At 45.1% G+C, this 23,812-nt stretch overlaps 2 protein-coding genes across 3 annotated transcripts in view; one reads left to right on the top strand and one right to left on the bottom strand.

Moving 5' to 3' along the window:
* Positions 1-5,124, bottom strand: part of PHETA2 (PH domain containing endocytic trafficking adaptor 2) — a 70,004-nt gene extending 64,880 nt beyond the window's left edge. For both annotated transcript variants that reach the window (XM_078640536.1, XM_078640538.1), the window contains exon 1: positions 4,950-5,124. The gene's annotated coding sequence lies outside the window, so the exon portion shown is untranslated. The remainder of the gene's footprint in view (positions 1-4,949) is intronic.
* Positions 1-23,812, top strand: part of NAGA (alpha-N-acetylgalactosaminidase) — a 738,125-nt gene that overhangs the window by 231,726 nt on the left and 482,587 nt on the right. The window lies entirely within an intron of this gene.

Below are 23,812 nucleotides of genomic sequence, written 5' to 3' on the forward strand. Positions count from 1 at the left end.
TGGAGTGTTGCCGTTGATCATCATCGCTCCCAGGAGGCCCAGGCAATACTGGTTCACCAAGCTTCTCATGCTGTCGGAGTCCAAGCTGGTCCAACTGCGGACCAAGCGAACGCTTTTGACAGTGAAACAGGGCAAAGTTCTACACCCGGATCCACTCTCTCTCCAGTTATATGCATGGCTGCTGAATTCCATGAATACCAGAAAGTAAACATTCCCCAAAAATGCAGGGTTGTTCTGGCAAGTACAAGGGCAGAATCAACCAATAGATTCTACAGGCTGAAATGGAAAAAATTCTGCTTATGGTGTGAATATTGCCATCTGCACCCGCTAGAAGCATCACGGGAGCAAATCATACATTATCTTCTTTCGCTGGCTCGTTCAGGTTTAGTGCATCCTTCTGTTAAGGTACATCTTGCAGCGATTTCCAGATAAAGATGTTCCTCTCAAGCTCCTTCGCTGTGCTACAGAAGGATAATCAAGCAATTCATGAAAGGACTTTTCTAAGTTTTTCCTCCGGTCCGACTTCCTCCTACGGAATGGCATCCCAATATCGTCCTTTTCCAACTCATCAAACCTCTATTTGAACCAGTCGACAAGGCGGATCTAAAATTCCATATCTGGAAGGTAGCTGCTCTTCTGATGCTAACACCTGCAAGAAAGGTGAGTGAGATTCAGGCGTTCACAACCAAAGAGCCTTTTCTCTGATTCACAAATAAGGGTGGTATTCTATGGACTAATCCAAAATGTATTCCAAAAGTACCTTTGCATTTTCACCTTAATGAGAATGTCGTTTTACGAACCTTTTTCCCAAATCCAACAACTCTAGCAGAGCAATCTCTGCACACACTAGACATTAAGAGTTGACTTAAGTTCTACTTGCATCGTACCAAACAGATTTGTAAATCAGAACAACTCTTCGTTGCATATGGACAGACTCGACAAGGCACACCATTTACTAAAGCAAGCATTGCATTATGGATCTCGGCAGCTATACGATTTTGCCACTCCAAAGCGGGCAAACCACTCTCTTTCCAGTCAAAGGCACACTACAAGAGCAGACAACAAAACATTTTTTTAGGGTCAAAAGGGGATTTTAAAGACCAGTCTCTGACATGCCCCATACATATACTGAACAACCAAGAATATCAGAGGGTCTAAAAACATCAAAGGAGTGAACGCCTGAAATGAACCAACAGGGGACTATAACACCATGTTTCGTGTATAATCTAAATAAGGTCAACCCTATAACTAACCCAGATAGTGGTCAGGTAAGGATGCCTATCAGTCACCACACGGAACCGCCCTTCATCATTTGGGTTTCCTTTTAAGACCACCATTCAGGGTGCCACTTGTCTTTCACAGGGAAAGCCCAGGTTGTAAAAAAGCCCTCACCTGATCAGTGGTTTTTAAAGGCCCCTGCACTTGAGCAATTCCTCTGAACCCTGAGAAATTGCCCAAACGGCAAATTTTCTCCCGTAGGGGTTTGGGATGGTGACTGTCGAAGCATAAAAGAGAGTTCTTTGCCAGAGGTTTCCTGTAGAGTTCAGAGTGTAGGCCCTCTGGAGTTGAGGTAATTAGTAAATCCAGAAAAGCCAGTTTGTCTCATCCTATTTCTATCGTGAACCGAAGTTAATCGTTCCTGCTATTCAACCACTGTAAAAATTCATGACAGCTCTCACTCGTGCCTCGCCAGATCACTAGAACGTCATCGATGTATCTTCTCCACGTTCTAATGCACTCTAGAAAAGGATTAGTGGTTGCCAGCACATGCTCCTGTTCGAAAGAGTGAACGTACAAATTTGCCAGACTGGGAGCGTAAACGCTCCCCATACTGGTTCCCGATACCTGGAGAAATACAGTGTCTTCAAATTTGAAGTAGTTATGCTTCATAGCCAGGGTGGCACAGGCCATTATGAAGTGAACTGGGGTGGATTCAGGTAATCTCTGTATCACTTTTAATTGATATGGTTTTGAGCACTATTTTTGTTGCACTATCACTTGGTTGCAGTAGCTATCATTTGTTTTTTGGTCCTGGTGAAAGCAATGACATAATGTGTCGGTAATTGCTGAAACATGTCGACCTCACAGTATATCTAGGCAATCCCAAAACATTGTGATTGTCACTGACTACTTTTTAACATTGGTAGAGTGGGTAGCACCAGAATAAAAATCATTTTCAGTACCCCCTCATCCAATTTTAACTTACACTTTTCTTATTCTTTACACATTATTTTTTTGCACTGCGACATCAGTCCCCCTCTTGGTATTCTAACAGCCTCTTAATTGAGAAGTAAGACCACGGAAGATCTGTCTGATCAGGTGAGGGCTTTTTTACAACCTGGGCCATCCCTGTGAAAGACAAGTGGCACCCTGAATGGTGGTCTTAAAAGGAAACCCAAATGATGAAGGGTGGTTCCGTGTGGTGACTGATGGGCATCCTTACCTGACCACTATGTGGGTTAGTTATAGGACACTACAAGAGCAGTCTCCACAATAACCGCCTAAGTCACAACCGTTCCTTTGGAGAAAATCTGCTGTGCTGCAACGTGGAAGAGCGTCTACACTCAGCACTATTATCTGGATTCAGCACACTGCAGTGATGCAGCAGTCGGACAGGCAGTGCTACGACAACTATTCCAATGAGGTGACCCTCTGTTATTTTCAATTCTTTCTTACTTGATATCTGGTCTCTGACAGCACATTATATTTATATTTCTATGCATTACAATTTTCATTATTATTATTGTGATCATGATTATAATTCTTGTTATGCTCATTAAGTTTCTACCCACAATCCAGAAGGGTAATGAGACCACACTACCTAAAGTTTACATACTGCTTACTATTCTGATTCAAGCATGTGAATCTATGAAAAATCCAATACTGGAGAAGAATATAAGTTACTTACCTGTAACTACAGTTCTCCAGTATTGGTATCTTTCATAGATTCACATGTGACTCACCCTCCTCCCCTAATAGGCTCCTCTCATAGATTTGGATAATTGCTTCCCAGTAGTGCTCGAAAGTCTAAGGGAATCAGCCTTTAGAGGGTGCTGTTGCCTGGTTGATTATCGTTCAAGTTTGGTCCTTTTTAAAAAGGACATAGAAAGGCTATTAAACTGGCTTTCCATTGCCATTATAGCCTATTATACTATTACATACTGCTTTACTATGGTACCTTGGGACTTCCATTTCAACGACGGGATGATTTAAGCATGTGAATCTTTGATAGATACCAATACTGGAGACAAGTAGTTACAGATAAGTGACGTATTTCCTTCTCCTGTGTGGTTACGCCTTCACTCTCAGTCCTAGGCTGCCTCATCTGATGCATATTTGAGGAGAAGGCCTTCCTCTATAGCAGCCTCATTGCAGTTTTGGTACTGGCTAATGGGTGGTGATGTTACCACACATCTATATCATAGCAAGTGCTGGAGTTTCCACAATGGCGGGGAACCTGCCCTCCCTCCTAATCGGGAAGCAATGGTGGAAGAGAGGTTTCTCCAAGAGACTGTCTAAGGGGGAGGGATGGCAGTCTAACAGCAGCCGGGTATGAGAGGTGAGAAAAAGACGCCATCAGCTTAGGCCACAGGCGGCAGAAATACTACTCGGGCTACAAAACACATACAGTGGAGCTAGTCATCCGGTTCCATGGATCTTACAGCCTCAGACAGCAGAGCTGCCCTCCGGTTACACAGATTTACCAAACTTTGACAGTTTACCTCAAATTACAGATGTTACAAGCTCAGACAGCAGAGCCATCAAACAGGTTACACTATTTTAGAGGCCTCAAATAACTTAGCTATCCCCCATACTAGAGAGATCTGACAAGTTCACATTGCATATCTTATGGGATACCATGAGACACTCTTCCTATGGCCTCAGGCATCAGAGTTTGTTCCCCCGGTTGCAGAGTGTACAGGTATTGCAGAGTAGTGCTGTCCCTTAGGTTAAATTTGCCTTACAGGCCCAGACTTCACAAGTGAAAATGATCCCTTAGGTTACGCACTCCCCATTTATACAGGCCTCACACAGCAGAGATATCTCTCAAGTTACATAAATCGTAAATGGCAAGACTGCAGAATTAGTTATCCGTTAACTTACATCAGCCCCACAGGCCTAAAACAACGAAGGCCTCCATTGGGTTACTCATATCTTTTTGTGTCAGACTTTGTGACTCAGGCAACATAGTTTTCCCCGCCTTGCACACTTATTACAGACAGGAGTGCTGTCCCCAAGGTTATATAGATGGCACAGGCTCAGACATCAGTTTCCCCATGGTTTATACTGATCTCATACCTCATAAAGCAGTTAGTCCATAAGTTACTTAATTCTTACAAAACTCACTCATCCCTCAAATTATAAAGAACTTGCAGAGCTGAGAGAGTAGTGCTACCTCTCAGGATACACATGGAAATTGCAGAGCACTTGGAGTAGGGCTACAACTCAGGGTACACACAGAACTTACACAGCTGAGAGAGCAGATCTAGCCTCAGTGCACACCCAGAACTTACAGCGCTGAGAGGGGGCAGAGGTACACCTCAGGGTAGAACGGAATTTAAAGAGCTACCCCTCAGGGTGCCCACAGGATTTACAGTGCTCACAGAGAAGAGCTACCCCTCGGGATACACCAGAATTTACAGAGGACAGAGAGCAGAGCTACCCCCCAGGTGAACACCTCTTCTAGGTTTCCCGAGCACAGCTGTTCCTCAGGTTACATTATAGTCCTTAAAGCCCCCTGACAGCAGAGCTATCCCACCCTGACTGCTTTTGCAGCCTAAATCAACAAAGCTGTCCCGCATATTTCACGGATTTCACATGCCTCTGGCAGCAGTTACTCTTCACGTTACACGCCTTAGATGCAGAAGATGTATGCTTTGAATTACACCCTTCTTGAAGACGCAGGCCTGAGACAGCAGACCTGTCTCTTGAAGGCATCTACCTCTCACCTCTGCTTGTCAGATAGTCAAGCAGTTTGTTGAAGTTCCTGCGGTGTTCCAGATGAGCCGACTCAGTCTTTCATTCTTCCAGTATGGTTAAAATGCGCACCCCTTCTTCGTCCCAGCTACTCCGCGGTCTCTATTGTTTTGTTTGTTTCAGCCCCTCTTTCCATGGACTTTAACTCCTCCCGGGGGGAGGGAGCGTGACGGTGTATCCGCCCAGCTTTAAAACCACTGACTACTTCCAGATGTGCACTTCTGGAAAACCTTATAGAGTAAGAAGGCGGGATCAGGAATACACAGCGCGTCACTCCCAGAACTGGAAGGGCTCACGTGATCTGCAGTAGTACCACGTCTGTCAGACTGATGGGATTAACGGGGTGCAGAGTTTGCAGCAACAAAACTTGAAATCTTTGGGATTGGACGGAAATGGCTTTTGATTATTACGTGGCTTTTCGCATTTTAGTCTAAATAGGTTTAGGGTACTGGCAAAAAGGGTGCGGAGCGTAATACCTCCGGGGATGATTGCGAAAGGGATTTGGCACAGGGGTCCGGAGCCGTCCCCTCAAGGGCTGGGTGACTCACGGCATTGACACTAGCACCGAGCATGTCATGTGATGGATTGTGTCCCACAGGATGCCAAAGAAGACTGCCACAGGACAAGAGAGCTTGACATCTCTGGGGACGGGTCCTCGAAGGGTTTGACACAGACATAGAGAGTCTGTCTCTCTGGGGCTCTATGGTTCACGGGACTGGGACTGGGGTATAAAGGCTGTTGCCCCGAGACTGGGTGACTCAATTTAAATTTAAATTGCTATTTTTTTTCCTTTAGGCTCTTTGAGAGACAGCCTTTTGTGAAAAAAAAGAATTTGTAAAATACAACCATGCACGATAATAAAATGTTCCCAAAACATTACAATTAACAAAGAAAATAATTTTATTTATTTGCAGGCCTTTACATTACAGCGTTGGGTGGTGATGGAGGTTGTTGGACATTTCATTGTAAAATGGCACTATAATACTAAGGATACTGAAATATCTTTCTAAAGGAAACTGCTTTATATCCTTGTTACGGGCATGTTCTGACATCCGAGCGTGTCTGTATTAAGGAAAAAGCGTTACAAGTCGCTTGTCATAACTTATTACAGGGGGCTTCTAAAGTCACTGTTCACATGCACTCACAGTGGAATTTAGCTTTTTCCGGCTGTCGTGGAGAAAACAGCGGACTATAAAAGCAGACTTTGTTTGCAGTACTACAGTACAAACAAATAGGTCTCGCCTTTTGAACCTATTGGTTTTGCCGATGTTGTTTGGGGGTATGAGCCTTGCGTGGGGAGAAGCACACGAGAGCAAGAGCAGCACGAAGCACAGGGTATGGGTGCTGCAGGGGAAGCAGATGAGAAAGAGAGCAACACTTGGTTATTTTAAGGTATGTGGTTACCCAAACATTTACAACACTTTGATCTTGAATCAACGAGTGAATATATGACAGGGTACAGTTTTGGGTTATTGTGTTTACAGGTCACCAGGAGGTTTGTCCAGGACACCTGGTCTATTGTCCGGTGTGTTCTTGTTTTTTGACACAGGGGGCATCACTTGAATACAATTGTGGCATAACGCATGGCGGCATGGTCATAGGTTTCTCGCCCTACGTGATCACACTCTTTTTCGAAATTGAGCTCTCATATTGAGATTTTCATGTATCATTTCTTTGCACATCAGCTGATGAGTTTCCCTTTCAATTAACAGGTTTGCCCCTGACGAAGGGACAGATTGTCCCAAAATGCATTGGGTGTTGTTCTTCTGAATTTGCTGACAGCATGAATTGATTGGGCGCTGTTCTTCTGAATTTGCTGACAGCATGAATTGATTGGGCGCTGTTCTTCTGAATTTGCTGACAGCATGAATTGATTGTATTATCACATGTAAAAACATTTATGTTTCTGTGCAATGTTCAATAATTTTGATTGTTTTGATATGAAATGTTGAAAATGCAAAAGCAAAAATTCTTGAAAGAATTTGAACAGAATTGTAATATACAATTTATTTTGAAGTATATCAAATATAGCACTGCACGCTAGAGTCCAAGTTGCCTAGGGGACTTGGCCACTTCATATTTATCTGATCATATGCTAGGCAGGCATATCAACAGCGCGGCACACTGATTGGTTTAATCAATCAAAACCAGGATTAACGGAATACATTTGAGTGCACAATCTATTGCGTCATTGACAAACAACAAAGGACACAATAACAAATGCAGGGCTATAAGTAGGCATTGTCTGTTCTCCTCTCGTTCTCCAGCACCACCATTATATTTTCTAAAAGGCACAGTGCATCTGTTGCCATGCTGCTGAACCACTCGCAGTCTTTTTCAAGTTTCTTCTGAACACGAGAACATGAGGAGCAACACAACACCTCTTCATTAACACGACCATCCAGAATGACATCACAAATACTGTCATGCAACAACTCTCTTGATCTCCCTAATTGCTCATCAAAAACTCTGCACTGTACATCATCAACTAAAATCAGATTTGGACAACCACCTACTATCTTCCAATTCAACAGAGCTAGAAACCACTTGAACAACTTGAAAAGGTCCAACGAATTTAAAATCCCAGCAATCAAACTTTTTGCCCAAAACCTTTGTTTTGCTTCAACATATTTTTCATTTGATTTAATTTCTCTGTAATTCTAGAAACAATTCTGTCCAACACCACCTCATCATCATCACTATGACTCTTCTCCAACCACTCAGGAATAAGCCCAATTCTAGCTTTACTACACCTTAATAATGAAAAAATAGACCCTCCTGTTACACTGTGTGGACATTTGTGATATGCTCAAATGTTCTCTCTCAAAAACTCCTCAACGTCCACCCCACAAGTTAGAGCAGTTTGAATACCTTCTTTCAAAATCCTATTACTGCGCTGAACAGCTCCATTACCCTGTGGATTATACAGTGCCACAGAATTGTGACTGATACTTCTTTGTTTGAGAAACGTCTCTATTCTGTCTGTACTCCGTTATCAGTAACCAGGTAACCAACTCTGAAGAATTACCTTCAATAGAAAATAACCTGGTTAAAAAACGTATTGTCACTTGTGTACTCATACGCTCTACAAATTTATAGTTAATCTATTTTGAAAAATAATCTATAAGTACGGTCATATAATGCATATGTCCTGGAAGCAAAGCTGCAATAATGACCCTTCAAAATCCAAAGCCAACTTTTCCCACGCATGCTTTGGAAAAGGAACTGGTTGTAAAGGAATATCCCTCATTTGCCTTTGCTTATTAGAAAGCAAATATACTTCCAAGGCATTGACTATAGAATCTACCATTTGATCCATAGCAGGCCACCAAAAATATTTTTTCAACATCTTTTTGTGGAAGTAGCCCCGAATGATCAGAATGCACTTGATTGACAATCCTTTGCCATAACCCAGCAGGAGGAACACATTTTCCACTTCTCAACACACACTATTCTGCACTGAAAGGTTTGCAGAAACATGATCATTTTTAGGTCGAAGCCTGTGTTGCAGCGCATGCGCTGCTGCAGGCAAAGAGATATTGTGAGCAGGGGATTTCAGTATGGCGTGAAGCCACGTCCCTTTTTTCCATTGGCAGGCCTCTCGAAACGGAGGCCTGCCATTGGAAAAAGCTCCTGTTTAGCAGATTTGTCTGCTCTGAATACCGCCTCTCGAGGACTCCATGACCTGCCTTACGGTAGCACGACAATATTTTTAGAAATGTTGCCTTGGCAACCTTGAGGCAGGTCAGGGAGTCCTGGAGGGGCGGGATTCAGTATCCTGTTCCCGCCCCTTTTTTTATTTTGTGTGCGTGCGCTTTTCGTCATTGTTGCCTCATTCTCCTTGCTGGAAGGAGGCATTGCAGTGGATGGACCTTCCTTGTTTAAATTGTGAACAGCTCTTCATGCACGTGGTGACCATCTATCCTTTGTTTTACTCGGACACACCGTTGGAAATTATTTTTCTTTTCAGCGTTTGAATCTTGTTGTTGTTGGCAGGCATTTGCGGGAGCAAGAGCAGAGTGGAAGCCGTGAACAGCGATCAGCCGCGGCAATCCACGCACCCGCAACATACGCAGGAATCCTCAGCAGTCCGGGAAATTCAGCCGGGAAATTCAGCCCTTCAGATGATGACACAACCCCCCCCAACCTGAGAGGAGGAAAACAGAGACGGCCCCGTTGGAGGCCTGGTTGCCTGCTGAATCGTAGCGGTGAGGCTGGGCGGAAATACTGCTGCTCTGAAACTCTACTGCTGCGGCGGACAAAGGAAAGTGCTGTGGTAGAGACGGCTAGAACCTCCCCCCACTGAGATGACATCCCAGTGAGGTGGCGCCCGACCAGCACAGGCCACGACATAGCTGGCATGGTGTGGCCTCAGAAGAGCGGGTTGAGGAGGGGTGGCGTCCAGCTTTAGACCTTAGGCCGTGGGCAGAGGCAAATGCACCCGGCGGCCCACAGCGCCACCCCGCACAGGGATGACGGCTGTAGACACCTGAGAGCTGTATGCAAGTCGTCAGTGAGAGCTTGAGCAGAGCTCTTGTAGAAGGGGCAGTAAGTGACCGGGACCGGCCATGCAATCAAGCAGCAAGTGAGTCCCCAATAGGAGAACAGAAGGAACATTCTACATGGCACATGGGCGACGGGGAAAGAAGTATAGCCCTACCCCCATTTGCTCTGTTGCGGCCGAAGAGGCAGAGGGCTCATAGATGCAGTGAGAGTGGCATAGCCATGAGGCCTACATAGTGCCTGCATAGGGGAAGAAAAAAACACCTCAAGCCACAGTATGTAGAGAAGATCTTGCCTTGGGGAGATTCAACGGGGCGAGGGGTGGGGGTGGGGGGGGGGTGACAGCCTCCCACTCCCATTCCGCCATGTTGAGCGGGGTGGAGCCCAGTTGAAACACTTGACCATGCCTCAGCCTCATTCATCTTCGTCTGCTGCATCGCTTAGTCAGAAGTTGTAGTCCGGTGCCGTTTGGAAAGTTCACCTCAGGTGTTTTTTGCTTTGTTCATGGTGGATAGCCGCAGACTTACTACCCAACAGCAATATCTGAGAAATCAAGGATTTTGGTCTGTCCACTGAATTGTCCTCCTCTTTTTATCTCAGTGATGTCTGCATTAGGGCATTTAGTGAAACGCTTCAAGTAGTCCTCCACCTGTTGTGGATTAGTATAGAAGAATTCTTTCCCCTAAAGACTCACCCGGAGATGTCTGTGTGTGCTATGCCAGTCTCACCCCGCAGTGTGTGCTGTGCAGGTCTCTTCCCACAGTGCATGCACAGAATGTGTGTGCTGTGCAGAGCGTATACTGGCTGTATGTGCTGTGTCTGCCACCCCGCGGTGCCTGAACGGGCTGTGCATGCTGTGCAGGCCTTTTCCCATTGGTATCTGCATGGGCTGTGTTGATGTGTGCTGGACGCCCCCCACGGTGCCGGCATGGGCTGTGTGCTGTGCAGGTCTTTTCCCGCAGTACCTCCAGGCTCTGTGTGCAGGCATTTAACCCATCACTGTCTGCGCAGGCTGTGTGTGCTGTGCTGGACATCCCCTGCCTCCCCTCCTCTCCTTCTGCGGTCTCTACGCGGGCTGTGTGCTGCTCCCCCGCATCGCCTTTATGGCTTTGTGTGCTGTGCTGGACTCCCCACACCGCCACTGTGTCTGCACGGGCTGTGTGTGTTGTGCTGAACTCCCCCCTCCTCCCCTTTACGGGGCCTGCAGTGCCGTGCTGGACTTCCCCCTCAGTGTTTGCAGGCTTTTGTGTGCTGTGCTGGACTCGGGCGGTGTGCTATGCCCCCCACCCCCCCAAGCAATGCCTGTATGTACATTGTGTGCTGTGCTGGACTGCAACCCCCCTCCTCCCGCGACGTGTGCCCGGCTGCGCTGGGTCTTCTCCAGTAATTATAGGGCCTGGTAGCTGGCGCGGGCACTTCAAGACGCCCCTCGCGAAGGACCCGGTATATATTACTACCATTTGTACGTATAGCACACACTTAAATGTAGGTGTCTCATTTATGGCTGAACGCTAATTATTGATCAATCTCGGAGGATGAAACGTTGAGTCTGCTTCCCCTTTCTCCTATAGACTGCACACAGATGTGTTTGGCAGGCACTTACTCCACTGAGCGATGCTACGACTTACCCCTGCACATGCTAGTTTTTTTTAGCAGCCAGGATCACATCATTTGATCCTGGTTCCTGTGGGAGAACAAGCAGCGGTTTTTTGACCCCCGACCTCCCTGCCGTGGACTTTGGACATAAACCTCCAGGAGGTGGGGTCGGCCTTCTCTGGAGCACCGGTTCACACCAGAACTCTGATTTAGGGCACTATCAGCTAGATTCATCAAGCTTAATTGCTCTCGCAAAGGGCCAGATTCTGAGAATCTGGCCCTTTGCGAGTGCAATTTTTGCATTTGGGATTCATCATCCCAAATGCAAAAATCGCTAATAAAGAATTTGCACATTTGCGAGGAAATGCATTTAAGGAATCTCTACTTGAGATTCCGTAAATGCAATTCATTAACCATTTCAATATTGCGAATTCGCAATTTTTGGTCGCTATTTACCACGAAGTCTGACTTCGTGGTAAATAGCGAAAAAATAGAAAAAAGCACTTTAGTGCATTTTTCTCTATTGCATGTTACACACACACATGTCCTTTGGACATGTGTGTGCGCAACACCTGTGTAAATTTACATTTCAGGGGTGCTACAGGGTGTCCTTTGGACACCCTGGCACCCTTGAAATCGCAATCTTATTTGCGATTAGCTAATTGCTAATCGCAAATAAGGAATAACTCCCTATGCATTCCTATGGGCCTTTAGGCCCATAGGAATGAATGGGGAGTTATTCCTTATTTGCGATTAGCAATTAGCTAATCGCAAATAAGGAATCAGTGGGAATCGCAATAACTATTGCGATTCCTACATGAATCCCGTTTTGCGAGTCTGTAATAGCGATTCCTTATGAATCGCTATTATAGACTCGCAAAACGGGTCTTTCATGAATCTAGCTGAATATCCGACCCCATGGTCTTATTTATGAAGGCCTTGCGCCACCGATGCGTCACTTTTTCCCATTTTAAAAGTGACGCACCGGCGGCGCAAGGCTTTCATAAATAAGGCCCCCAGTGTTTTGGGGTCCACAGTCGCAAGAGGATGGAGTGGAAAATCTTCGTAGTCTCTTTCAGCCTGATTCATCAACGGGACGTTTTGCGTGGCCCTAATAGCGATTAATAGCGACTCGCTATCAAGGACACGCAAAACGGTATTCATGAAAAATTTAGAGAAAGTAAAGCGAATCGCACGCGGGCGCTAATACCGGTTGCGATTATCGAAAATCGCATAAAATACGCTATTCCCGGCTACATCCGTGTCGGAATTGCGAATTCTCTAATAGCGAGTTCGTCAATAGCGGGACAGCAAATAGCGCGAGATCGGGAAAACGGGAAGTCGCATGTCGAGCACAGCGATGACATCACAACCAGGAAGCAGCCAGGGCCCACCCCCATTCACCACAGTGAGGCAGACCTCGAGTCAGCAACTGGTAGAGCTCCTGCAATTCTGTTTGGATACAAGCCAGAAATTACAGTGCAGCAATGTCTGAGGATGCAGTTCCTGGGCCTAGCAACACCACAGGGCGGAAGAGAAAGTTAAAATTCTCCGAGCAGGAGCTGGAGCATTTAATAGAAGGGGTGGTGGCCAACCACTCAAAACTGTTTGGGAAGGACTCTAGGAGGGTGGCGGAACAGGAAAAATGCAGGATCTGGCAGGGTATAGCGTCCACGGTGAACTCCGTGGGTGTGGCTGATAGGTCACTGGACGAACTCAAAAAACGCTGGTACGACCTCCGAGGTCGTGCCAAAGAGAGGGTGGCTGAGCGCCTTGGAGAGTCATCGGGCACTGGAGGGGGAGAACCTACAGTCCCTCCAAACACCCCCATGGAGGACCAAGTAGAGAACACCCTGGAGACAGAGGCGGTCATCGGAGTGACTCATCTGGACTCATCCCGCCCCACCCAAGACAACCAAGGTAAGTGGCATGCGACTGCGACCCTGTCCCCTATGAATGTCCATGACCAATTAGCCTCCCATATTGTTCCATAGTCATGCCATCGTTCCACATCAGGTAATGCCCTGAAGCATTGTGGGACATGTAGTGTTGCCACAATGTAGATGTACCACAATGCAGCCAGACAGGTTCCAAAGTACGCAAAGCCATAGCCAGTCAGGGAATGTCACCCAGCATGCATGTAGCAACTGCACGTGTGACAGATACATGCAACTAATGAACGTCCACTTCCCCTCACAGGTGGTGCAGACAGCAGCGACAGCGAGAGGCTGCAAATAGATGAGGAGGCACAGGATGAGGAGGAGGTGCCGCCACATACACAGCCACCAGCCCCTGCCCCAGCAACTACTCCCGCAGCCAGGCCCACCACCAGTGTGCCTCCTGCGTCTGGCGCAGCAACTACTCCCGCAGCCAGGTCCACCACCAGGGTGCCTCAAGCGTCTGGCGCAGCAACTACTCCCGCAGCCAGGTCCACCACCAGTGTGCCTCCAGCGTCTGGCGCAGCAACTACTCCCGCAGCCAGGTCCACCACCAGTGTGCCTCCTGCGTCTGGCCCAGCAACTACTCCCGCAGCCAGGTCCACTACCAGGGTGCCTCCAGCCCCTGCCGCACCAACAACTCCTGCCGTGACACCACCAGCAGCTGGTGCTTCAACATCAGGGCCTGCGACAGCGGCAACACAGCGGCCACCCACTGTGTCAGGCCAGCAGAGCATGCGTGGCAGGCCTCGCCTGCAGACCAATGCACCTATTAGCAGGAGGGGGAATGGACAGAAGCTGGTGAGAGTGAGCGTGGAAAGACGCATGCTCCGTATACATCAGCTGCAAGCACGCCAGCAAGGTGCCATACAGCTACAGCTGTACAACATTGGGCGCAATGTTGCCGGAGTGGGGGACCGGATGGACCGCATGACGGCAGCCATGGAAGGTGTGGGGGAGGGAATGGCCAGCATGACTGCAGCCATGGCAGGTGTGGGGGAGGGTATGGCCCGCATGACTGCAGCCATGGAGGCCAGCACTGCTGCAAATACATCGCAGCGCAACGCAGCACGCCGCCGCCACCGGCAGCTATTGACCCGGCTGACCGCCTACACCAGGTCCAATTATATCATAAGCAATGCCACATCACAGTTGTCGCGGCGGTCCCTTGCGCAGCAGCAGCAGCTCATCCAGTGCTGCGAGGATGTGGCCAGGGTCCTTGAGCACCTGACCAGTGCCGTGACAGCACTACACCCTCCTGCTCTACCTGCCACTGTTGGGGGTGATGATGCCAGTGAGGGGACATCGAGTGTGAGCAGCCACTCTGCCTCACACGTAGGGGCACTCAGGCGCAGCACCAGGCCCACAGCAGCTGCACGTGCCTTGGATGAGGATGAGCCACAGAGGCGCTTGGGTGGTACGCGCAGGAGGCGCACATGACTTCTTTTGACTCTTACAGTCACAGGCTGAGTATAAGCCTGCCCTGTCCTTTCACACAGCAGTATGCTGAAATACTGTTAGCAATGACAACATTTAAAGTGGTACCATTATTGTGAATGAAACAATAATATTTATTTTAGCAGCACACATTGGCGTAGTGTCATTATTACTTTTTGCATGCATTTGTGATTTGTGGGGTGAGGGAAGAGGGTGCATTAGAAACTGTTCAGTGTGATGTGGTTGCGACTTCTGTGGCCTTCAGCTGGATTCTCCCCGCGTGCATGGCGCGCATGTGCAGGTGGCCGGTCGTCCCCTTCAGATTCACTGCCAGAGATGTCGACAGGTATCCGGCGCTTGGTTGCAATGTTATGTAGTATTGCGCAGACAGCCACAATGCGGCAGCACACTGCAGGACTGTAATACATGGCCCCACCTGTCTTGTTCAGTATGCGGAACCTGCTCTTGAGCAGCCCAAATGTCCTTTCTATACAATTCCTTGTCCGAATATGTGCAACATTGTAGCGCCGTTGCTGGGGTGTAGCAGGGTTGAGGTATGGGGTGAGGAGGTAATCACGGAGGGCGTAGCCACTGTCACCTGAATGAGAGGAGCAGAGGGTGAGTGCCTGTGCTGCGCTGCTACTTCATAGCAATGTGACATTGTCGACAAAGTGTACTTACCAAGTAGGTGTCCTTCCCCAAAGTCTCCCCTGGCCAGTCGTGTGTGGAGGCCGCTGTGCCGGAATATATAGGAGTTATGGGTACTCCCTGGGTACTGGGCCACAATGTCAGTGATGTATGTCTTGGCATTGCAGACCATCTGTATGTTGAGGGAGTGGTACGACTTGCGATTGCGGAACATATACTCCGTGGCAGCTGGTGGGCAGATGGCGATGTGGGTACAGTCTATGCATCCGAGTACATGTGGAAAATGGGCTACATTGTAGAATTGTAGCTTTGTCAAGTCCAATTCCTGTTGGCTGGTGGGAAATTTGATGTGTCGGTGTAGCTGGGTAAGCATAGCGTCAACAAAAGTCTTGAGGCAGCGTGACATGGTGGGCTGGGATATCCCCCCAGCAGCCGCTACTATCCCCTGGAAGCTCCCAGAGGCCAGGAGGTGCAGGCTACACAATACCTGCACATGTGTAGGCACCGCATTGGTACGCCTTGTTGGGTGCTGCATCAGGGGGTCAAGGTCGTGTATTAGCTGCATTATCATTTCCCCATTCAGCCTGAATTTAGCATATATCTGCTCTCTGGTTTGGCCCAGCAAGGTGACCCGCTGGCGGAATATCCTCTCCTGGATCTGGCCTCTCCTCCGTGCTGCTCGCTGTAGCCTTCGCCGCCTGACGACCATGTACATTCCAGGCATTGTGGAACTCCTAATGCTGCTGCTGATCCTTATGTGTGATTGGTCAGGCCTGAACCTGTTACTGATTGGCCAACGGTTTTTTGAAAAATATTTTTGAATGGCTTTTATGGTTACCACCTGCTTAGAGTTGTCCTTAATTTGCGACGCGCAAACTGCGATTTTTGGGTTTTTCGCTATTTGCGGTTTTTCATGAATACCGATTGCGATTGTATAGCGATTTCGCAATTTATTTTGCAGGATCCGTGGTTTGTCGCATTTTCCGATTCGCTAATGCTCTCCTACCGGGATTCTGCGATTATTATTGCGAATTCGCTATTATGTGTTTGCGACTTGATGTTGAATGCCGATTACGGACATTGCGCCCGCAATTGCATTTTCGCAGCGATTGCGGGCGCAATTTTGCTTCATGAATCAGGCTGTTTGACCCTGTGTATTTGGCTTTCGGCGGCACCAGTAAAAGTGAGTATAAGATTGTTTACTACTTGTTTACGTTTTTTACATTCATTTTACAAATTGATTACGTTTTTCTTTAATTGTTTCCTGGGAATTCAATGGATATATGTTTGCTCTATTGCTGATTTTTTTTGTTGTATCTTATGAATCCCCCCCGTTTGGCAGTACTTCTCTTCTATGATAATGGTCCCCTTCAGGCGTCATGCACCCCCCTCTCCTGACTAGTTCCGGGCCTGGCCAAAGGAGCAAATACGCATTTACAAACTATGGCCACGTCGTTTCGGTTTAATTGTTTCCGAACGAATAATCCATTTACCAGCATCAAGAAACTCAAAACTGTCCTGAGTTTGCATAGTGTGTACTGAACCTCACTTGGGACTCTGGCACAACGAAATGCATACCACGCACACTTTATACATGTTTATAGAGCAAATCAGATATACATAGCTATATACAGTTGCAGGTACGTGTACATGCTCAATTATTTTCTCAGGGTTTACATTCACTGTCGTAGAGTTGGCTGGGATTAGATATTACTGAGCATGAGTTTAACTTTATTTATGAGTGATGGATTTTCATCATGGGATCTTCATAAACTAATAAAATATCCACCCCACCATTCTCAATTAAATGGTCACTAAGTTCTTTGTATGTTAAAAAGTTGCTCAAATTCCGATCGGTCCTGAAGGTTTTAACCCTAAATATTTACACATTTTCATGCAAAGTATCTTGCATTCAAACTATCTTCTCCAGTTTGTATACTTTTGAGCCAAATATTTTTTTCCTCATAGTGATGGGGCGAGTGAATTAATGTTCCTGTATGTGTAAAATGTCTCTTTGAATCTGCTTTTGCACACATGTGTAAATGCATGTAATAATTAATCTGCCATTCATACAGTTCTTTTACTCCCTGTTAATCCAGATATTCTTACTTTATAATGAGCTTATTCCTTTAGTAGTGACAGGATCAAGTTTTATTTTCTCTGTATTGCTCAGCTGTTTAGACTTTCTTTCGTTCTCTCTCTTTTTTATCTTTCTCTATTTTATTTCTCTTTCTCCTCTTTTTCTCTCGCTCTCAGATTAAAAGGACGCGGTAGAAAATCTGTGGTGTTTGACCAAGTATTTCTCTCTCCTCTCTTAATGTACACGTATGCAATAGGTCTTGCATTGGCGAGAATTTAAGCAATTGGCATTGTAAATAACAATGCCATTTAGTTATCTGTTTTCAAAACCAACACAAATAAAAGGTTTGTCATTTACAATGCCAAAAGCTCAAACTTTTGCAAATGCGAGACCTATTGCATTGCAAATGCTTGTTTAATAATGTACCACTGAAAATTTAGACTGATGGCTAACCAGAACACACAGTGCCTCACATTTACCATTGTTAGTCAGCCAGTCAAAACACTTTATTTTGGCAAGTTGCTGCCATAAAAGTACAAAGTACAACATTTTGTTAAAAACATCATCATAAAATGACAAACTAGTAGTTAAAAAACAAAGAAATGTGGTAATAAAAATAGAACAGGGAAAAACAATAGCAGTTTGTATTTCAGATAGCAGGTTGAATCCCAACATCAAGGCAGCAGGAGCAACGCCGTACACCCACGCAAAGATAGACCATGTAAACATTAAACGTACGCAAATATCACATTTAAGGGCAACATTAACAGCATAATAATCATCAGCTTCTTATCGAACAGACTGTTTAAAAATATAAATAAACTAAGATAGGAATTTAAAAAACAATGGAAAGGATAAAAGGGCACCATTAAAATCAGGATGATTAATCATATTAATATAAAAACCATCTAGATTCTCCACTCTAACCAATCACAAAATGCCCACGTTTGCACCACATTGCAAATAAAAACGCAGCAATTGTGACAAGACAGGATAAGTATCATATTTTAATAACCTATAGACCTCACTATGATTTCTTAAACCCAGATTCCTACAAAGGTGAGGGACCCATTTAGCCCTGGCAGTCCAATATGCAGGGCAGAAAAAGATCACATGGATCTCTGTTTCCTCTACGATTTTGCATCCGGGACATAACAGTTTTTTTGCTCCCGCCCAATTATTCGTGAATGCATAAAGCGGAAGCGTCCCGTGCCTGAATTGGAGAAACAGTTTCTTGGCTGCTAGGGGTTGGATAATATCAAGTACAGGCTCCAAACGATAGCACTGTTTAACATCCAGGAACCTAAAGGTAAGACAAGATGAGTCTATAGACTGGATTATACCCTCCATTCTAAGTCCATTCAGAGCAAATGTTAGGGTTTGTTTATAAATAGCTAGACAAGTCTGTTCGGGTGCCATCCACAGATAATTTCTCCCTATTTTGTGGAATGCATCCCGGATAAAGGTCAACCAGGGAATCTTCCCTGCCCCCCAATAACCATAACTGATTTTAATTCCTCTTTATAATTTTCCAGTTCTGGCGTGCTCCATAGCCGTCGCCAGTACTGGAGTGGACGAAGAGCAATCAAATCAGCAAAAGGGACGACACCCAAATCCATCCTTGGAGGGATTAAGGGGGTACTTTGTGGGAGCCCCACAAGTTGCCTTAAGAAGTTATTTTCCGTCACTGTCAGAGTGTTACTAGGGCAGTGGCCCCATGGTACCTGCACCGTACATAGTGGCTCCCCTTGCTTGAACCTTGTATATTTCTACTGGAGGACCAATAACTTTTACGGCGCAACTCCTAGGAACTTTTAAAATCCCCCCACTGGCATGAGTGAGTTTTAAATTTGCCTTAATAATCTGCGGCCCCCATTCCATTTGATCATTTATAGTGAGGCCCAGGTAATCAAATACCGGAGGCTCTAGAGGCTTAGAATCCAACTTAGGGTGGGGACAATTAGTAGAATCAGCATGGAAGACCATATACTTTGTTTTTTTATATTTACCTCCAGATTTCTTTTCTTACAAAACATGCTCAATTCGGCTAAGACATGCTGCATCCCCATAAGAGTTTTAGAGAGGAGCAGTGTGTCGTCCGCAAACATCAATGCAGGGATTTTCAGGTTAGCAAGTTTTGGGGAATCTATATCCCTAACAGCTAACAGATCCTTGATTAGACCGTTGAGGAAGAGGGAGAAAAGTGTTGGTGCAAGGATGCAGCCTTGTCTCACCCCCTTCTCAACGGGGAAGGGCGCTGATAATTGACCGCCATTCCCAAATCTTATCCTGGCAAAAGTGCCATCATGAAGTCGTTTAAGCTGTTGGCAGAGGTAGGGTGGTACTCCCTTCTCAAGCAATAAGCTCCACAGCTGATCTCGATCTACCATATTGAACGCGGATTTAAGATCCACGAACGTTAGGTAGCGAGAACCGCCTTCCAACATTATCATTTTCCAATAGATCAGCTGTAATCTAAACAGCTGATCAATGGTTGAAATTTTGGTCCTGAAACCTGCTTGTAAGGGAGTTAAAATATTATGATCGTCCATCCAGGTCTGCAATCTTCCCAAAAGAACACGGGCAAACATCTTTTGTGTTACGTCTATTCTTTTGTGCTACGTCTAATTTACCATTGTGGAATCACCATCACATTCATCCTGCCACCCCTTTGCAGAAATATTTCTCAGACAAGATTCAACAACATACAAAACTGCAGTAGCGCACTCTTTCTCCAACCTAACATTCTTCTCAATTTCACCACTCAAAGGTAACCTGGATTAAGTGATGAGGCATCGTCTAGCACACTTGGTAGGAATGGTCCTGTTGAGCAGAGAGCCCTAGAATCGCCAGCACAAGGGGAAGCAGTCAATACACTTAAGCTCTCTAAGAGACAGAGAAAGAGACTTAGGAAAAGCCACAATAAAAAAGAGGTGGAGAAGAGTCCAGGTCTCCAAGGGAAGGTGTATCCAATTTTTGGCCCTAATTTAGGAAGACAAGTGACTCGTCTGGAACAAGAAAAGAGTGATGGTAAGGTAAGGGAAAATAATGTGGAGAAGGAAAATGAGAATATATTAGCTAGTGGGAAAGGGAAAAGGGCGAAGAAAAAGGAGGGTCAACTGGAAGATATCTAACAGGAATTAGTCCAAGCCAAAATTGTAAAAAAAGAACATATAAACCAAATTAAAACAGTGGAGAAGGTACAGCTTTTGGAAACATCGCTTAACGTGATGGAGGGGACAGATGTGAAGGAAATCAGAATTCAACAAGTATGTGAACAATCGCTAAGGAATGATGATGAGCCCCAAAGGGAACAGAGGCAAAGATTGAAGGAGGAACGTCAATTGGGAAAGAATGACCAAAATGAAACAGGGCAGGTTAAGAACATTTAGCAGGATATAGTCTGCACTTTCAAGCAGGGTCAAAAGGACAGGACAACACGGCACAGCTTGCCTAGTATTCATTGTAATATGACATTTGTGCCAAAATATAAATCAAGGGGTCACTTTGATCGAATAAATAGAGGGTCTATTATTCGAATGACCAAGGAAATAGAGGCTTTACAACACTTACCCCCAGATTCATCATGAACACATTTTGCTATTCCTTAATAGCAAAAAATACAGAATCGCTATTAAGGAACAGCAAAATGCTATTCATCAAGAAATCGCTTACAAAATAGCGATTTCTAATAATTCCTTAATTGCGACTCGCAAATTGCGAGTCGCAGTTAAGGAATATCTCCCCATTCATTCCTATGGGCCTAGAGGCCCATAGGAATGAATGGGAAGACAATCTCAATTTGCTAATCGCAATTAGCGATTCGCAAATTGAGATTGCGATTTCAAGGGTGCAGGGGTGTCCAGAGGACACCCTGTTGCACCCCTGAAATTGATGTGTGCACATATGTTGCGCACACCTTAGGGCATGTGTGTGCGCAACATGAAAGTTTGAAAAATGCACTTTAGTGCATTTTTCAAAGTTTTTGCTATTTACCACGTAGTTAGACTTCGCAGTAAATAGCGGCCCCAGATTGCAAATTCGCAATTTTAAAATGGTTCATGAATTGCATTTAAGGAATCTCAAATTGAGATTCCTTAAATGCAATTAATCGCAATTTAGCGATTTCTAGAATTGCGATTTTTGCATTTGGGATGATGAATCCCAAATGCAAAAATAGCGCTCGCAAAGGGCCAGATTCTCAGAATCTGGCCCTTTGCAAGCCAATTTTAGTTTGATGAATCTGGCTGTAAGATCCCTTCTTTGATGATAATAAATGTATACACACATCTTCTTGGCAGCAAAAAAAAGAAACAATAGAGATAATACTGAGCCTATTAATAACATTAAGCACGATTAATCCAGTCCCTTGGATAATCTTGACAGGGGATTTCAATATGAATTTCTTCCATGGGGCGCCTAGGGATCAAATATTGGAGGAGATTTATCAATTTTGGCATATCCCGGCAATTGATGCAACTAAACAACGATTAGACAAAATGGATAAGGATACAGTGATAAACCTGGAGCATCATGGCCTTCGAGTTTTGAATGGCTGAGTGGATCCGGACATCCCAGCTCAGGCGACCCATTTTACGGCACAATCCAAAGCTGTTATTGATTACACTTTAGTGTCTCTCCCATTATACCGATCAATAATGAGCTATAATCTGGGAAATAGACTGGAAAGTGATCACCAACCACAAATGATCAGCCTCAATCTTCATATTACCTGACACAAACAAAACGCCTCTGAGTTAGAGGAACCTATGGGTCTGACCTATAGAAAGATAAACTGGACTGTAAATAATATACAAAAGATCGAACAAGAAACAAGAGACCAGTGGGAGGAAGAGTTAAATAGAATAGATCAAAATCCATTGAGCCTCTGGGAGCAGTTCATAACTAATCTAGTGGAGAAAAATGCTGTGTGTTCAAAAGGCATGGTAACATCGGCTACATCTTTTCCCAAAAAAATGACTGTTCAACTTAAGATAGCGAAAAGGAAATTGAACAACGCACTGAGGGTCCTAAGAAATCACCCATCCTCTAATGTCAGGAGTAAGATATTACCAAAACTGAGGTCACTCTATAAAAAAGAATGATGGATACAAACAAAAACTGAGCTTGATCTGTTCTGGTTCAAAATTAACTATGCAGCAAAACGTAAAGATGCACGTGAATTTTGGAAACTGGTCAATCAAGCCAATGGAGGGAAACAACAACAACTGATTACAAATATATCGGAAGAAGTCTGGGAGAAGCATTTGGGATCAATGACAGGTTACACCAGAAATATAATAAAGCCAACAGAAGTAAGCTCAGTAGAAAATACAAGGGTCAATGATAATGAAAGGAAAAACGCCCAGCAAATGATCCAGCGGACAACAGTGGAAAAAATTATAAATTCTAGCAGACGGAGTAGTGCACCAGGGCCAAATGGCCTCCCTCAAGCACTATATAAAGAAAATCCACAATATTGGGCAAAGAAATTGTCAAACTTGTTCAATTATGTTTTATGGAAGGAAGAAGTCCCAAACAAATGGAGGGGTTCAATTTTGGCTCCGATTTAAAAAGCTGGTCAAGTCTCGAATCCTGCTAACAATAGACTTATAGCTTTAATGGATTGGAAGCAAAGTTTTTTGCTAAGTGTGTGCTAACAGAACTCATGGCTTGGGTTGCTGCCAGTAATTTACTCCCAAAAAATCAAACAGGGTTCATTAAAGGCATGGGGACGATTATTAAAATTCAAATGCTAGTTCTTATAATGGAAATGCCCAGAAGCCGTAAGATGAACCTTCACTTATGTTTTATTGATTTTATCTCAGCTTTTGACACAGTGCACAGAAATATTCTTTGGAACAAATGAACGAAAATGGGAATCTCACCGAGTTTGTTTAGAGCAAAACAATTGCTATATACTAATACTTGGACGAGAGTAACGTTGTGCCAAGGCACAGTTTTGTAAAAAAAATGGTGATAAGGGATGGGCTGAAGCAGGGGTGTGTTCTGGCCCCAAACTTATTTAACTTGTATTTAGCTGGTATTTCTTCAAGGCTTAGTGAAATTAATTCTCACTCTCCGGCTGTTGCAGGTTTTAATGTTTCACATTTACTTTATGCCGACGATATTGTTTTAATAAGCTATACCAAGGTGGGTCTGCGGAGATTAATTAATGAAAGTGCACAGTACGCCTCCACTCATGGCCTAAAGATTAATTAAAAAAAGACAAAAACAATGCTGGTGACTAGAGGGTTGGCTGTAAGACCAAAATTGAGAATGGAAGGTACTGTATTAGAATTGGTCACTGAATATAGATATCTGCGTGTTATATTAGATACTAGGGGCACGGGTAAAAAACGTGCGCTGCACTACAGAGAAGAAACAACTCATTAATTGCTGCATTTTCCATACTTCAGAATAACTTAAAAGGGCTTCCCCTTAACCAACTATTACAAATTATGTCTGTTAAACATGTGCCAACTCTTGCATATGGAGTAGAGACCTTAAGAGGTCGTGCTGACAACACCATAGATAAGCTAGTGACAGGGACCTACCGACGCCTGTTTAATCTTCCACGGCGATACAAAAGGGGATGATGGACGGAGCGTTTGAGCAAATCAAACACTCACCC

This window comes from Lissotriton helveticus, chromosome 1_1, assembly GCF_964261635.1.
Source record: "Lissotriton helveticus chromosome 1_1, aLisHel1.1, whole genome shotgun sequence".
Classification (NCBI taxonomy): Eukaryota; Metazoa; Chordata; class Amphibia; order Caudata; family Salamandridae; genus Lissotriton; species Lissotriton helveticus.